This window comes from Wolffia australiana, chromosome 14 (genome assembly GCF_029677425.1).
Source record: "Wolffia australiana isolate 7733 chromosome 14, ASM2967742v1".
NCBI lineage: Eukaryota > Viridiplantae > Streptophyta > Magnoliopsida > Alismatales > Araceae > Wolffia > Wolffia australiana.
The window spans coordinates 6482087-6487086 of NC_135848.1; positions in this window are offsets into that span (position 1 = coordinate 6482087).

The following is a 5000-nucleotide window of genomic DNA, read 5'->3' on the forward strand; positions in this document are numbered from 1 at the left end:
GTATAATGGGTCAAAGCGACCCGACGGACCTGACCGAACCGTATGACGGGTGCGGCCTAACAGACCCAACCCACGTGACCCTTCCGTGAGACTTGGGAGACTGATACGATACAAGGTGCCCGTATGAAGAGTCCCAACAACCCGACCCGAGTGACCCGCAATGAATCTCCGAGCCGAGAAACACGTGCGATGTGATCGGCCCGTACGACGGGTGCGGCCGAACAGACCCAACCCACGTGACCCTTCCGTGAGACTTGTGAGACCGATACGAGGCAAGGTGCCCGTATGATAAGTCCCGACCGACCCGACCGAAACCGCCGCGTCACGCGACGGGTATGCGGGACCGATAGGATCGCTCCGCCCGACGGCCCGGACCAACCGGACCCGACGTACCTCGCGGTCGGGTGTGACGGGTTTGCCCGTCCCGAGCGACCCGCATCGAGTATCCGAGCCGAGAAACGCGCGCGACGTGACCGACCCATCTGACCGGTACAGCCGAACAGACCCAACCCACGTGACCTTTCCGTGAGACTTGTGAGACCGATACGAGGCAAGGTGCCCGTATGATAAGTCCCGACCGAAGCCGGCGTGTCATGGGACGGGTACAAGGGACCCATACGATCGCTCCGCGTGCCGTCTCGGACCGAACGGACCCGACGGACGGGTGTGACGGGTTCGGCCGACCCGAGAGGCCCACAATGAGTCTCCGAGCCGAGAAACGCGCGCGACATGACCGACCCGTATGACAGGCGGGGCCAAGGCGAACCGCCCGACGCGACCTTTCCGTAAGACTTGTGAGACCGAATCGGCCCGTATGACGGGCCCGAACGACCCGACCCGACCCGGGCCGCCAGATCACGGGGCGGGTGCAGCGGGACCGATCTGATCGCTCCGCGTGCCGTCTCGACCGAGCGGACGGACGGGCGTCGCGGACGGGTGAGGCGGGTTTGGCGTGCCGAGGACCCGCATTGAGTATCCGACCCATGTGAAGGGGCACAAGGGATGCGATACGAGGGACCCATATGACCGACCCGCACAATGGGACGATCTAACCCGACCAAATGATGCGATGCGAGGTACGACGGGTCCGAACGACCCGACCCCACCCGACCCGACCCGACCCGGGGTGCCTCGGCCCGGCCCGACCGGACAGGACCCGACCCGACCCGAACCCGACCCGACGCGGGGTGCCTCGGCCCGGCCCGACCCGATCCGACCCGACCAGACCGGATCCGACCCGATCCGACCCGACCCGACCCGACCCGACCCGACCCGACCCGGGGTGCCTCGGCCCGGCCCGACCGGACAGGACCCGACCCGACCCGAACCCGACCCGACGCGGGGTGCCTCGGCCCGGCCCGACCCGATCCGACCCGACCAGACCGGATCCGACCCGATCCGACCCGACCCGACCCGACCCGACCCGACCGAAGCCGCCGTGTCACGAGAGGCGTACACGGGACCGATACGATGGCTCCGTGTGAGTTCTCAGACTGAACGGAGCCGACGGACCTCGCGGTCGGGTGTGACGGGTTCGACCGACCCGAGCGACCCGCATTGAGTCTCCGGCCCATGTAAGGGGTACACAAGGGATGCGATGCGAGGTACCCGTACGATGCGTCCGGTGCGACGCGACGCGACCCGACCCGACCTGACCCGACCGTTCCGGATCCGTCCCGACCCAACCGACCCGACCCTCCCCGACCCAACTGAAGCCGCGGTGTCACGGGACGGGTACAAGGGACCGATACGATTGCTCCGTGCGACGTCTCGGACCGAACGGACCCGACGGACCTCGCGGTCGGGTGCGACGGATTGGACCGACCCGAGCGGTCCACATTGAGTCTCCGAGCCAAGACCCGCGCTCGACGTGACATGCCCGCATGACGGGCGGGCGCGAACTGAACCGTTCCGGACGGCGTGTGAGACCGCCCCGGCCTCTGTGCCGGCCTACCATGAACCGACCTGACCGAAGCCGCCGTGTCACGGGACGGGTACACGGGACGATCGATCGCCCAGCGTGGCGTCTCGAACCGAACAGACACAAAAGATGTCGTGGTCGGCTGTGATGTGTTCGACCGAACCGAGCCGACCTGACCGGACCGACCCGACCCGACCGACCTGACACGGCGGACCGAACGAGCGCCCCGACCCGACCCGACCTGACACGGCCGGACCGAACCGAACGCCCCGACCCGACCCGACCGAGCGGACCGAACCGACCCGTCCGACCGGACCGGACCCGACCTGACCCGACCGGACCGCCCCAAAGGTCAAGTGTGGCGGGCACAAGGGACCGATACGATCGCTCAGTGTGGCATCTCGGGGCGAACGGACCCGAAGGACGTCGCGGGCGGGTGTGACGGGTTTGACCGACCAGGCGACCGACCCATATGGCGAAAGCGCGTGCGACCACGCCGACCAGCGTGATGGGTGCCCGGGACGCGATCGACCTACGTCGCGAATGGCTCAAGGTGGCTCCCGAGCGGCTGGCGGATGGCTCAAGGTGGCTCCTGGGGTGGCCCACGCGGGCCGAGGCCGCAGCAGCACAACGCCCGCGGCGGGGAGGCTCGTTTCGAGCTGAAAAGTTGTATTCTTCTCCATTTGTATGTAATAAAAATTATGCCCAAATTTGGTGTATAAAAAGAGGTGAAAATTCGACTCCTGGTTAGCTATGCTCCAGGCATCGTTTTGGGCTCAAATTTTGTGTGCCGCTCTAGTTTCATGTGACAGAGCCGCACACAAAATTTGGTGCCCAACAGACGCCGGACGAGGGAGGGTCCTTTGAGAAAAAAACATGGGAACAAATTTTCCGGGCTGTACGCATCCGTTTAAGCTGAAATTTTGTGAGACGCTCTAGTATGACCTCACAGACGCGCACACAAAATGTGGCGCCCAACTGACGCCGGACGAAGGGGGTTCCTTTGGAAGCGAAACCTTAAAAACAATTTTCCCGGAGCTGTAGGCCTGGGTTTGGGCTGAAATTTTGTTGAGAGGTCACTCTTGGCGGCAGGAACACGCTGTCAAATTTTCACCGCATCCTGTTCAGCCGTTTGGGAGATCGCCGTTGCACCACAAGCCTTTGGGCGGGCTCGTGCGGCGGCGAGCGGCGGCGAAAGAGGTGCTCCGCCAACCTCCGGGCAAAACTCATTTTTTATGGGCGATTTTTGTGGCATTGGATTCTACGTCAAAACTATGGGCGTTGCTGAAAATTTCAGCGCATTCCGTTCAGCCGTTTGGGAGATCTCTGTCGCACCCCAAGCCTTTGGGGGGGCTCGTGCGGCGGCGAGCGGCGGCGAAACGGGTGCTCCGCCAATCTCCGAGCAAAACTCATTTTTTCTGGGCGTTTTTTCTTGCATTGGATTCTACATTGAAAATATGCACCTTTCTGAAAGTTTGGAGGCGATCCGCCGCCGGACGGCGGAGCTCCGGCGATCCAAAAAAAAACGGCTGATCGAGTCCCACTTTTAGGTCCACGCGTTGCAGGGGGGGGGATCTTTATTTCGGTTAGTTGGGGAGAAGAGGGTGTCGACCACCCCCCCCGCTCGTCCCTCGTCCCTCGTCCCTGTGGCCGCCGTTGGTGGGCGCTGGCGGCGCACCGGATGTGCGCCATGGCCGGCTAGAGAGAATGGCTCGGGGGTGGTTCGATGGTGGCTCGAAGGTGGCTCGAGGATGGCTCGATGGGGCCCCAACCACGCGCGCGCGCGCGCACGCACGCGCGCCGCGCCGCGCCGCGCCTGGGCCTGGGACCTGGGCCTGTGGCCTGTGCCTGTTGCCTGTGCGCCTGTGCCTTGGTGCCTTTGGGCCGACGGGCGCCCGGGCGCAGGGGGGCGCGCGCGCGCGCCTGGGGATGCCCGGCCCAGCCCCCGCCCAGAGCGCCGGCGCACGCGCGCGGCCCCGCCCACCGCGCCGGCGCCCGCACGCGGCCCCGCCCAGAGCGCCGGCGCCCGCGCGCGGCCCCGCCCAGAGCGCCGGCGCACGCGCGCGGCCCGCCCACAGCGCCGGCGCCCGCGCGCGGCCCGCCCAGAGCGCCGGCGCCCGCGCGCGGCCACGCCCACAGCGCCCGCGCCCGCGCGCGGCCCGCCCACAGCGCCGGCGCCCGCGCGCGGCCCCGCCCAGAGCGCCGGCGCCCGCTCGCGGCCCCGCCCACAGCGCCCGCGCCCGCGCGCGATGCCGCCCAGAGCGCCCGCGCCCGCGCGCGGCCCCGCCCACAGCGCCGGCGCCCGCGCGCGGCCCCGCCCACAGCGCCCGCGCCCGCGCGGCCCCGCCCACAGCGCCGGCGCCCGCGCGCGGCCCCGCCCACAGCGCCGGCGCCCGCGCGCGGCCCCGCCCACAGCGCCGCGCCCGCGCGCGATGCCGCCCACAGCGCCGGCGCGCCCGCGCGCGGCCCCGCCCAGAGCGCCGGCGCCCGCGCGAGGCCCCGCCCACAGCGCCGGCGCCCGCGCGCGGCCCCGCCCAGAGCGCCGGCGCCCGCGCGCGGCCCCGCCCACAGCGCCGGCGCCCGCGCGCGGCCCCGCCCACAGCGCCCGCGCCCGCGCGCGGCCCCGCCCACAGCGCCCGCGCCCGCGCGCGACGCCGCCCAGAGCGCCCGCGCCCGCGCGCGGCCCCGCCCACAGCGCCGGCGCCCGCGCGCGGCCCCGCCGTTAGCGCGCAGCGCCCGCCGGCGCTGGCGCGCGGACGTCTATCTCTGACGCTTTGGGAGGTTATTTAAAATTTAATTTTCGTTTTTCGCAGTTATTTTTCTCCGTTTGGGCTCAAATGTTGGGTTCCGCTCTATTTATGTATTTACAACGTGCACACAAAATTTGGTGCCCAACAGACGCTGGACGAGGAGTTCCTTTGAAACCAAAACCTTAAAACTTATTTTCCGGGAGCTGTGGCCATCCTTTTGGGCTGAAATTTTGTGGAGAGATCTTTCTCAACGCCGGAAAGGTTATATTAAAATTTCAGAGAATTCTGTTCAGCCAATCGGGAGATCGCCGTTGCACCCCCAGCCTGTG